Here is a 13,726-nt window from a genome sequence, read left to right as displayed (position 1 = left end):
CCTTGGGATTTGAACCTGCGGACATTCGTCTTGCAGTCCGTTCCACACCCAACTAGGCTATCGCCGCTTTTATTTTTATTTCTACTATGCAGTTTTGTGATTACAGTTTTTTTTTTATTGTGTTTTCCCCGTTTTTGCAACATTTTTCATCGATGTTCCGGTCCTATTAGTTATAGCGTGATGTTATATAGCCTATAGCCCTCCTCGATAAATGGGCTATCCCATACTAAAATATTTTTCAATTCGAACCGGTAGTTATGGAATTTAGCGCATTCAAACAAACAAACTCTTCAGATTTATATAATAGTATATATTGAAGTTAATAACCAGAATTATACATTTTTAAGTATGGACAAAACATCATAATACTTTAATAAGTAATATTATAACATTAATAGGAATAGGTTAGTTACATTTATACATCCTATTTTATAGAGCACTGGCCGGTTTAAAGAACAAATATGTAAATTCAAAATTATTCTGGCAGGAGATTCTCTTCGAAGGATTCAACGTAAACGTCAGTTTCTTTTTCATATTTTTTCAGCCAATCCTTTCCTTGGGTATCCATATTGAAATGATAACCTTAATCTGTACTCTTCTTTGGTAAGTGATTTATGGTCCGTTTCAATGTTCAGGTGTTTTGTAAATTAGTATCTGTTCATCGACTTTTGTTGCTGATCGTACCTGCTGATTTAGATTCTGTACATTATTTTGGGCAATATACACTTATTTTAGAAATAGACTACATGTAAAATACCCATAAAGATTACAATTTAATCAAATTCGCAGTGAAAATTCTCCAAACTAAAAGTAAATAGTAAATCTGAATTAATTTCCATAGTCCGTTTATTTCAAACAAGAGCCTGTGATTTTGTTTTACAGTTGTCAATTCCATACACAATATCAAAGAGGTTATCGATTTATGTATGAACAAAAAAATATAAAAATAAATTGAAAACTATTTTTATAATAAAGGTTCAGTTTCGTTTTTGGTTCATAAAAAATCATTTTTGTATTCGGTCAGATTATAATTATTTATTTTATATAAAGTATGTAATAATTAAAACTGCAGGTACATAGCTAACCTCATTCCTCCTCTCTTCAGGAACATGTAATGCTATGGTTTGAGGTCACATCCCACAAATGAGTTTCCGCCGCTGGACCTGTTAACTAGCTTGCGGCCGCGTATTATTTGCGGTCGTTTGGGTGGCTCATGCGGTCTTCTACCACAACTATGTGGTACACCCGGAAACCTTACAAGTATTTGCTGGTAATTAAAAATCGTACGCAAAGTCCCAACGAAGTAATTTAAGGTGCTACCCCCAGAAAAACGGTGTGTTAATCGTATTTTTAGAAGCTATTACCGAAATTTATAATACATGTAAAAAGAAAATTAAACATTATATTTCTACACGGTATCTTTGATTTGGTTATTTTTTTTTATATTTTTGATATTGTTTCATTAATTTCATAATGAAAATGCACTAAATTAATCTATACTATTATATAAAACTGAAGAGCCGCTGATCGACTATCTCTGAACGCGCAAACTCAAAACTACCCAACAGATTGCGATGAAAGGTATGGAGATAGTTTGAAACCCTGGGAAGGACATTGGCTACTTTCTATCCCGAGAAAAAATATAGCGGGACTTTCATCCCGAAAAACTCTTTCATGCGAGTTAAGCCACGAGCAAAAGTAGTATTAAATAAGAAAGGCTATCCTAAAATAATTCATTCCCATTTGCAGCAATCGTACTTAAAAGGAGCCGCGGTGTCTATTGTGATATTAAGACTGGTATCCGGCATTAATGTAGACATTATATTCGATATTCTAACGTTACGCTTTAATAAAGTAAACAACTACGAACTATTTATTATTTGCATGTAATTTTAATGCTTATTTTTTTTTAATAAGGGCAAGGGAACGTGAGCCCTCTGGACCACATGGTAAGTCGAGTGGTGTCTAATAGAATGTCGACTGATAGATGATTACCCCACAGCAGTCGATATAATTATGCCGGCCTGTAGGAACCCGATATACAGAGACTGATCCTTGAACGCGACACACTTATGTGAGCGACTAAGGCGGGTTTTAACAAAAAATCTCTTGGTCCTAAAAGTATTGATTCGAATAGTAGGTAGTTTATTTCCAATCACGAACAAATTCGTTTAAATTATAATTAATATATAATGCTATTTCTGGAGACACTGGAATGTTTATTATACTTACTACAATAAAAAGAATACTTAATACAAATAATCCAATATCTCGCGGTTGAAAATAGCGTACAAATTCACACCAGTTATTAAAATGTGTAATGAAGGCGCGTAAGTTAGAAATGGTTATAGGAAACTATAAAACGCCAGCATTTATCTAAAGCAGTACTTATAGTTTGTGAGATTGTACTTGGATAGGGTAGTGACATTCTGCGGAATTTGATGAGGACATTATGCGGATAAGACATTAACATTATCTGAGTTATGCGGATTCAGGTAAAAATGAGAATTAATTGTCTATTTCTTAGATTTAAAATACCATATAATGTTAATACCTACATCGAAAAGCTAAAAATATATCTGAGTGCTCTGACTGGAAAAAAATTAAAACACTATTGACTCAATCAATATACAGTTGACTTTATAGTCATCCTTAAACCAAATTTTATACTACTCGAGATATTAGTTTAAAATGTAAACAATTGTATAATATGCGCAAATCCGCACTCTTCCGCATCCACAAAATCTACCCGTCGCGTCGCGGTAAAGTTCCGCACTTGGTCACTACAACCCATCCCTAGAACAACCGTTACTGACTTGAAGGCTGAAGCAGCAAAGAACGCCGCTGGATTCCTTCTGTTCGGAATTAACTTCTCATTAAACAGTTGTCGCTGATTGACAACATAATGCCGGGCGGGTTTGGCTCGAATCGATCGACCATTACTGGACGAAGGAAACGTTTTCATTCTGCCTTATTAATATCTTGCGGTTTTAGGTATGAATGTATGCACCTGACGTAAATACGCATTGAATATTGCTTATTTCTTGATGGTGTTTGCGAAACCGGTGAATGGAAGAATGATATGCAGTTTCTATTCTTGCAGATGTTTGAGACCTAAATATTTGTATGTTTGCAACTAGAAAGGTATTCTGGGATTAGGAAATACAATGAATTAGTGAGATACGAACTGCGTTATTGATATAGTAATGTAATTACAATACTTGTTTTAATTGGTTAGAATTCATTTCAGCATGATAAATGTTATTGCGGTCTGACGTTGAAATTCTAGAATTGTATTTTAAAACACAATACTGAAAAAGTATTAAAATTTTCACGGAATCGAGGAACGCAAGAGATTTTATCAGTTAATTAAACAAACCCTTATTTATTTTTCTTCATTTAATTCCAATCCTTTTTCTGAAGTTTACTGAGGAATCTGCAGACGGATAGTTCAAAGCCCTGGTTATACAGATACTACGGGAATACTTTGTATACTTTCTATTTGTATATATTTATTAAATATTCTTTTATTCAGCAATTTTATTATTGATTTTTATGGAGTCCGATATGATTTCAACTCTAAGAATGTATTGAAGCAATGAGACATTCAGCGTTAATTTCGTAGATGATAAACCACTTACACATATCATATGTAGTTATGATATATGTAATAATTTCACTCCGGTCATGTCGAATTGCCGTCTCACTGGACTATGAGAGTGATGGAACAGATACATACGCACATACTTGTGCACTATAATATCTCCTTCATACTTACCTGATCTCCGTTGAGTTTGGCCGCCGTGGCCGAAATTCTGTTAGGAAGGAATCTATGTAGTTATAAACTAATTAATCTTCCCTAATGCAAATCCATCACAACAAAACATAAAATTATCGTACATCTCACAATAGTTCGACAATCTACCCAGATTTGTTTACCAGACATTTCGAAAGATGTTCCTCCCAATAAATCATTATTGCTTTATTGATTGAATATGCAAGTATTGAACAAGATATGCCTAATGCCAGTAATCTAAGCGTACGATAATGCGAACAAGTGGCATATAGAATTGACAAACATCAAGGAGCGGCTCGCTACGCCAATCACAGTATCTATTCATTGTGCAAATACTTGCGTGCCGGCCTGCGCAGGTTACCTTATGTTACCCATTCAAATGTTTCAGTTAGGATAGAAGGTATTAAGTTTATTAAGGTATTAAGTTATTAAGTAATTGTTTGTATGCTTTGAAATACGTTTAGTATTTTTCGTCGGTTTCTTAGTTCGCCATAAGTTGGCCGCCATGTTGTTTTACTAGAAATGTCAAATTTACCGCATTTTAATAGGTAATGGAAGTAGATAGGAATTAATTGGTGTTACTTTTTTTTAAAAAACTTACGCGTCTATTCGATTTGAAGCATTAAATTTGCTCGGCTATTTATATGCCTTATTGTACATACAACATTTGTTTTATATCAACAATTATTTATAACCCAGAACAAACCTTCACATTATTAACAGTTATTTTATAAATAAATCCTTATACATTCAAAATAATGGCAAACCTATTGAATGCAGGCGGGGTCACAGCAAATGATGTTGCAACTGCAGGAAACTGATTAAATCTCTATAAACAACATAAATACTATTTAAATCGCCTATCGACATTTTCTATTGCATAAATCTAGATATTTCACCTTCCGAATACTTAGATAAGAAAGTAACATATCTTTTCCATTATATTGAATAGTAAGACAGTGAAAAAAAACCTTTAACACTAATATAATATGCACTAGTCTAGGCTCCCAGCTGGTCAAGGTTTTCATCACGTAATGTTTAGTTCGGCCATCCTCTACCGCAAACACCAGTCAGTAAGCTAGTTTCAATTACTAAACACAACGAGGAAATCCATCTTAAGGGATACTTAGGTCAATAGGTAAAACAATACGAGTTACCTGAACATTCGTGTGTTGGAGCGCGTAACGCTCGCGAATCTCCAACTGCAATCTACTTCGGCAAGTAAAAACATAAATGTATACTTTTTGTAGTCCGTAATTATATCCAACAACATTATAAAACAAGAAACAACAACGCATTACATTCAGAAGTTATGGGTTCCAAAAAAATTAAAGACTTATATGAAAAGGGAAATGCTGGCACAAATCAGTGACTAACCGCCATTTTAAACAAAAAACCCCAGTCGCTTTTTTTGATTCACCGCGAAAATAGACCAATCAGATTTATTTTTTTTGACATAGTTACTAATGATTTATTTTGATTGGTTCACTTTCGGAATCGGATTGAAGATTGAGATTGATATCGTTTATTAGAAACGGCTGTTAATAATCGTAACAACCAGTTAGATGAGGATTTTATTTTATATATTTATTACTTTTTCAGCACACTTAACAATACGATTACAATAATTTAATGAAATGAAATGATTTATTTGAATCTCTAAAATGTTATACATTATTTAGATTCAGTCAATATTAACTCTACCACCAGTTCGGAAAGCAGTTTTCACCAGAGAAGAACGGGCAAGAAACTCTCGTGTTGCTCTTTTCAACATCAGTTTAAGGTAAAGACTACAGTACATGATAAAGAAAGGAGAGAAAAAAGAAATACAATTGGTTTTTTCTTGTTGTTTAAAGCAGTTCATTTATATGCTCGTAAAATAATTTAAATATTATAACTTATAGCTATAATGTAAGCCTAGCTTAGAAAAACTCAACATGTATATTAAATTGAACCTAAAAGTATTAAGCAATTAAGGATTGTAAATTTCTAATACTCAAAAACACAGAGCAAAACAATAAGTAGCCCCGGATCTAGGGGGGGCAAGCCGGGGCCCGTGCCTCGGGCAGCGAATATATAAGGCGACAAATTCACACTTGGCAGACACATACACAACTCATCATTAATGCCACTTGGACTACTGATACGTTCAGTACATTAAACGCATAAATTATTTCCCGCGGGGCGCGAAATGATCATGATTATGACAAAGGTAAAAATATAGGTGGCCGCGGGCGGCATTTTCCAGATTTTGCCCCGCCTCCAAAAAATTCAAGTACCAGGACTGACAATAAGCAATGTTACCTGCTCAATCTTTTGATTTCAATTCTAGCACAGTATTGAAACTGGGCATGAATCACAGTGTTTACCGTTGTCGTGCATATGTCAGTGTCGCGCACATTATCCCGCGCCGGTAATCCGACGTCGGTACTCTGTTGGTAAATTGTATAAATCATGCGAGGCCGAGGCGTAATCTTTCGCGACGTTAATCCACCACACCGTTATTCTTGGTCGTTCGACATCTAATGGTAGATATATTTATACTATACAATCAGCAAATATGTATAGCAGTTAATAAACATATAAATAATCAATTTAATTTCAGTAGTTATACTAAATTCAGAGGATGTAAATAGAAAGTACGTTAATAGACGCTTATTTGCAAATAATGCCTTTGTTGGATATCAAGTACAATAAAGATGATTATTAAAGTGTGTGATTTAAAAACTTAAGGCGATACCTCAAGGTCCATTTTCATACATTTTGTTTCGGCTTTAATCTGGGTAACTAAACAAGTATTGGCAAGTAAAGAATTTAAATTCACGTTTAGTTAGTGATTAGTTCTCGCAGTTGAAAGAAAAACGTAAAATAATTAATAATCATGGATATTTCGGCCTTTAAAATTTAATATGACGAAATTTTAAAGGCAGAAATATCCATGATTATTAATTATTTTTACGTTTTTCTTCAACTGCGAGAACTAATCACTAACTAAACGTGAATTTAAATTCTTTACTTGCCAATACTTGTTTAGTTACCCAGATTAAAGCCGAAACAAAATGTATGAAAATGGACCTTGAGCTACCACCTTAACTTTGATATTTACAAACTTTATATTTGTTTTACGAGCATCATGTTTATAATTACTGCAAATCACAAATCAGTTATCAAGCCCTCGCCTGTTATGTACCTAAAGTCAACTAGTCGATATTTAATGATTTTTGTTTGTTTTTGGTAAACCACACGTTTTTATTTGATCAAGGCACATAAAAAATCCAATCTGTATCGATATATAAAAGTATAAATTTACTCTACGGTAACAATAGCAGATTTAAAAAATGGGAATTAAGTAAACACATGCACACATCGCGCCTATATCCCCCAAGGGCTATGCAGTCGTGTATCAAAGCACCTAATTTTTGCCTGTGTGTTTTGTCCCATGATATGATGAGGGGCGAACCTATTGACATATCAGGCACAAAATCCAGACTTCGGCCTGATACTTAGCAGATAAAACCCAATATCACTTTGCCCGACCCGGGTTTCGAATCCAGAACCTCAGAGCGGTATGATACTGCACACGCAATATAACTAAGCAACCGAGACAGGTCAGAATTAAATAACGCCGTTCTTTTTTTAAAATTCGCACTGTAGTGTCCGTGTTCCATTCCATTGTTTGAAACGTGCACACATTTTTATAAATTTCAATCGAAAATATCGATATAAAAACACCCTATTCATAGCAATCAACCAACTGTCACGGTTTTAGACTCCAACTAGAACGATGGACCAGAACAATATGATATCTATTGCGCTATTAAAAACTCGTACAATCTGCTTAATTAAATATCGCGCGATATCAGGAATAGGTAGCTTATTTAGTCCTCCGCAACCCCATCTATCATAGAGGATTCCACGGTAAAAACCTAAGTATTGTTTTATGCTAAACTGTTTGAACATTTCAATTTTTGCGATTTTATTTCGATAATTCATTTCATTAATATATCATGTTTGGAATGAGCTTGGCATTACATAAATACTGACAGTGATCGATTTTGTACGGAACGAGAAAATAAAATAAGGAACTATAAATGAAATATCTGATTACCGACTATGATTCCAAAAAGTTCCGAACATTTTAATGAATAAATATTTGATACCGCATTGGTCTGCCAGCATACTCAGGCACAACCATGATGTTATGAGTTCGATTTATAAGCAGAGCAAAAATTTTGAGGTTTTTAATTCCTAAACATGCCGGGTTGCATGAAATTGGAATTCATGTCCGAAAAGGATATGTTATAACCTACCATAATTCATTGTACTTTAATGATGAGACGAATGTGCTTCTCACCTAATGGTAAGCGATACAACTGCTCATAAGCAGTAGTGCCATAAATAACTTTGAGTTACAAAGTACTGCGTTACACTCCACTGCGTCACCCTGAGACGTAGGATGATAATACTCATAATGGCTCCTTTTTACCTCCCAAGATACATTTACCGCAGTGTGATGGGATATAGGTTTAACAAAGAGTGAGCTCACTAATTACTACTCTGTCTAATGCTTTGAAGAATTGAGGCCTAAAACTACCCGCAAAAATACCCCTTCGCCCATCCTAAGGAGTTCCCATCCTACCTCCATTTCCTTCCCCACTCTCAACCAGGCCTCTGCAGTCACAAAGCCGGGAGACTTTAGTATCCCGGTTGCGTGTTTCCCCCGCTGTTGACTGCAGGGACACCACCAAAAAAAACCTTTGAAGACCAATTTATAAACTGATTTTTATATTTCTTTCGAAACCCAAAAAAAGACGAACAAAAGTCATTGCATCCGTTACATTTTATATTTATGCAACTTTTTAGTATTATGAAAACCAGTGTAGATGCGCCTCACAGTCTGCTCCAAGGTGACTGTACAACGAGTAATCAAGTTTCTTACATTGTAATAACTGTTTTATAATTCCTTTTTCTTACCTAGAGTAAGTACAGGTTATTTGCCAGGAATAATGATAATAATACAATATTAACCAGCTCTGGAAAAAACGCTTTGAACGTTTTTTAAACGTAATGCGAGTAGAGACAACAATAAATAGCTTTAGTTTAGATCGAATAAATAAAGAGAAAGAAATAACGAAACGGAGTTAAAGTTAAAGTTATTGAAAGTTAGCATACGGGTAAACTATGCCCTGGATTAACATACAGGCTACTTTTTATCTCGATAATATGGTCCCATGGAAAATAATTGATTTTTTTATTTTGATATTTAAATAGATGGCGCTATGCAGCTATTTGTATGCGCTAGTTGTTTTAGACTATATGTGATATATAATATGTTTTAAGGTTTTAATACTTTAGTACATCATTTTTCTAAACCTTTTTATTACTTAAAATAATGACCGCCCGCTCGTTTCGTTCCTAGTTGTTTTAAATCCATCCAAAGGTTGTGTTGAAGAAATCGCCGATAGCGATAAGACAGCTATTTGTACTTCCTGTTATTTCATTATCTCTATTGTATATTTACTTTTCTGTACAATTTGATATATTTAAGAGTTTAAATAAATAAATATGCATTGTTACAGTATTTTAGGGATTTATGCAGTGAGAAAAACTTTTCAAGCAAGCGGATCCGCCAGCAACACCTAGTAAACAATAAAAATAATATTTAGAACACAGTAGCACTCATTCGACATACTCAAAGATTTCTTTAAAAACTTTCCGTAGATTGCAGTTTGTAACAAAAGGTTACGATGTCTTGTTACATTGTAAAATAAAGACACATTGTGCAAAATATATATGACAAAATAGGGATGGCAAAGCATTAGGACCTTGTATTATATGAAGTAAAATTTGTAACATACTGAAGAGCTAAATTTAAAAATTACAAAGTAGAGTATTGTGTATAGCGTTGTAGAAATCTCAAATCCCCCAGTGATCCTACTGGATCCGAAGATATAGGCATGCCTAGAGACATTAGAGAGTACCTACAAGATGTTTATATGGACACTACAAAATGACCACAGTGCATCTGATAGTAAGTGAAGTAGAGACCAGGTAGTGTCTAACTGTGACTGACAAGAGATGATTATCCCTCGCCAGCCGAAATAAAGTCGTTTTTCAAAATCTATACTTTATGAATTTCTAGTTTTTGCCTACTGCTATACCCGCGTGAAAAAAAACTCCGGGTTAAATATTATCTCGGTAAAAAGTAACCTAGAGCACTACGGAGTATTTTAGCTTTTTATTAGTGAAAAGATTTACTAAATCGGTTCAATAGTTCCAGATATTAGCCCCTACAAAGCTACAGACAAACTCACAAACTTTTCGTCTCTATTAGTATAGATCGAGGCACGTTGTGAAATCATGAATAGTTTGTACGTTAAAGTTCCTAGATATTGGTCCTGAGAAACGCATCATCTATCTCCGTCAATTCAGTTTATTCTTGTTTAGTGTTGGGAATTAATTCCTATTAGTACGTAATGGATACATGTAAAACATGTGTCGTGTACGGAAAAAGTAAACACGTATATATACATATGTCTGACTTTTTACTTAAGCTATAAATGCGAAAGTTTAGGAAAATGTTTGGCTGTAAGAGAATGTTTGTCAAAAGTAAACACAAAACATGCTGAACTGGTTTGAATGAAATTTGCCACAGAGATCATATTATCCTATTATTATTATTAACATAACCTATGTACGTCTTACCAGAAAATTACAACGTAAAAATATATTCCGAGAAATGTACGCATGAAGCCACAAAGTATACTAAAAATAAATCATACAACATTTAGATTGAATTTTGCCACGCTAGAATTTAATCGCACATTTTTTCCGAGAAAATATCTAACCCAATTATAAAGGTGCGCCATCCCTGCATTAGGGTAACATGTTGCAAAACACACTAATGCGATATCACTTAAAGTTAAACGGGTCGTAACCTACTTTTACAACACCGATGTTTGCTTTTTCGCTTACATTGATACCTGAGTGTCGCAACGTGTTCTACAGATGCGAAAAATGGCAGATTCATACTTTTTTATTTGTACAATAGCACAATAATCAATATATAGCTTAGGCAGAATTTAATCCAACTTATCAAGTACTGAAGTTTACTGGATCTAAATAAATGAGTGTTAATTCTATGTGACTGACGTTGAGACGTGCTTAATTTCTTTTATTCGGATCAATAATTCGCAAAATGTTTTTTGATTTGTATTATTAAAAGTTAAAACTAAAGAGCTATTGTTAATCATAAACAAGCTAGTTGCACTTGGCTTCTAATAAACGATGGTGCTTGTCACACTCGGAGCACACGCTCTGTGCTGACCCATCTCCCTAATTCCAACTAAATTGTCGCCCCCCCGCCGCATTACACCTTATGCTTCTGGATTCAACCCCTGAAAACGCCTCATTTACATAACCACACGTTCCAAATGAAAGGATGAGCGTGTGTTACCAAGCTGTTTTATCTGGAACAGGTGAAATACAAATAAAAGAGTGAAAAGATAAACTATTCTGTTTTCTAACTAACAACAAGTCAACCTCACAGTTTATCATATATCGGTTAAATACGTAAGACAGCAAAACATAAATAAATAATATTCTGTCTAACTATATAAAAATATTAGTGTTAATTTTTTCAAAATGGCGCCTTTTTCAAGCATCGAATGCCGCCATGTTTAACGTGACTACGAAGAAGCGACTTCTTCGGCCGCCAATTCTAAAGTTTAGCATGGCATATTCAAATTCTAAAATTCTCCTCAACCATTCGCAGAATCCCGAACGTGAATACACGTTGTGTTCGGAATGTGAATTTTCCATGAAATTTACTAGTTTCTGGGAGTTTGATTATTTATGCTTAAGTAAGGAACGTGGTCTAAGCTCCCTGTTTTCGTTCTGAAATGTTCTATTCGGAAACTATTTTGATATCTTAATGCGACTTGCACGTGGAATATTGAACATGGAAATTGTAACTTATATAATAGACAAGCTTTTTATTTGGTTGTTTACACTTTTCTTAGTATCATGGGCGTAGCGTGGGCAAGGTTGGGCGTTAACCCACTCTAGAAAAAGCCTTGCGCTTGCAGAGATCTAGCTTGAGTAAGCCTTTCTTTGAATTGGGCGACCTTTTTAATAGTCACACCAACCACCCCCTCAAAAGACTCGTTTTTATAGCAATGCTTAGCATGTACTCATTCTTTGCACCTTATCACTTTAAATTAAAAGTGTAATCAATCTATAAAAGATGTACTTTTTAAAATATTAACATTAAATAGTTATAACTTTAACTGTAAAACCGTAATCAAATAGGTATCTAAATAGTTTTGTAATGCAACAAGTAACCCAAATACTCCACAATAAGATGAGCTAGCGCCCGAAATTTCTTAATAACCTTCACGTTTAATTTCATAACATAAATTGTAAGAGGAAACACTTTGTGGAATACAATTTAATTAAAATAAACAGCGTTTTCGCAGAAAGCAACTATTTGCAATAAAGAGGTGCATCGTCGACAATATAGTACAATATTTGTTAGAACACTGTTGGAATGTTTATTTCGTTTCTGATGCGGATAGGAAGGTGTCTTTATTGATTTGGTCATGCTAGAGCACTGAGCAAAATAGACCGTCCGCTATTTCCGTTACAAAGTGACTAATATCTTAATTATGCGGTGTAAGCCTAGTTGGTTGTGGAACGGACTGCCGAGACGAATGTCCGCAGGTTCAAAATCCAATCCACACCTCTGACTATTCTAAAATTATGTGTGTATTCTTTGTGAATTAACGTTTGCTTAAACGATGAAGAAAAACATCGTGAGGAAATCTGCATACCTGAGAAGTTCTCTATAGGAATTTAGAAGGTGTGTGAAGTCTACCAATCCGCACTAGGCCAGCGTGTTGGACTAAGGCCTAATCCCTCTCAGTAGTAAAAGAGGCCCGTGTCCAGCAATGGGACAAAATATAATACAGGGCTGATATTATTTTACTCATGACCTAGATAATAATTTTGCCAACATTTTATATGTATCGTTGGGTTTTTTGATTGATAAATACATCATCATTATCAGCCCGTTGCACTCCAATGCTGGACATAGGCCTCTCCCAAGTTACGCCACACACTGCCCGGTCTCCTGCTCTATGCATACAATCGCTGCCAGCCCTCTTGCGTAAGTCATCCCGCTATCTGTCCGTTTGATAAATAGATTTGTTTTAATTCTGGTATAAACATATTGACTACCTGATTGTTGATACCTCCGTACTTGTAACTATACCATTAATATCAATGGATTCTGTATGACCAATGTTTTGCACCAACTACATAGTGTAATCACGCAACGTATATGGTAATCTTTACTCACGGTACTATTTTTGTACAATTGAATGATTGACGAGCAAGCTGCTTTTGTGACGTTAAGCACTTTAAACTCTTTTGTGTCTCCTTCACTTACTTATACACAGAAGTAACGTAAATAATTGAGATTATAAAGACATTGTACTGCGCTTGAATTTGAGGTAACAGATGTTAAAACTCATGACTAATAAGTCCAATAGATTTTAAACATACTTTATTTACTAGTTGTGAAGCCACAAACCATTTGGTTTTATATTCAAGATATAGAAAAAATATATATCCTATCACCAAAGCCTTTTTTGTAAAATACACGTAGTGAATTAATAAAAATTTACATCTTAATAACTTTATTAAAAAAACTATCGCATTAACACGCCAAATAAAAAATAGCGAACGAAAACAAACAAATCAAGTCTTAATTATACTTTTACGGATAAACGTCAAATGTTAAAAATGGCGTCAACTTATAAATGTATTATTCTTTTAATTCGATTCTAAATATTATAATAAAAGTGTCAATACTTAAGCTATTTAGGAGATAATACGCCTACAGCGCTGCGGCGTATGATAAATGGTATG

Source organism: Manduca sexta, chromosome 3 (genome assembly GCF_014839805.1).
Source record: "Manduca sexta isolate Smith_Timp_Sample1 chromosome 3, JHU_Msex_v1.0, whole genome shotgun sequence".
Classification (NCBI taxonomy): Eukaryota; Metazoa; Arthropoda; class Insecta; order Lepidoptera; family Sphingidae; genus Manduca; species Manduca sexta.
This window is presented reverse-complemented; position numbering follows the sequence as displayed.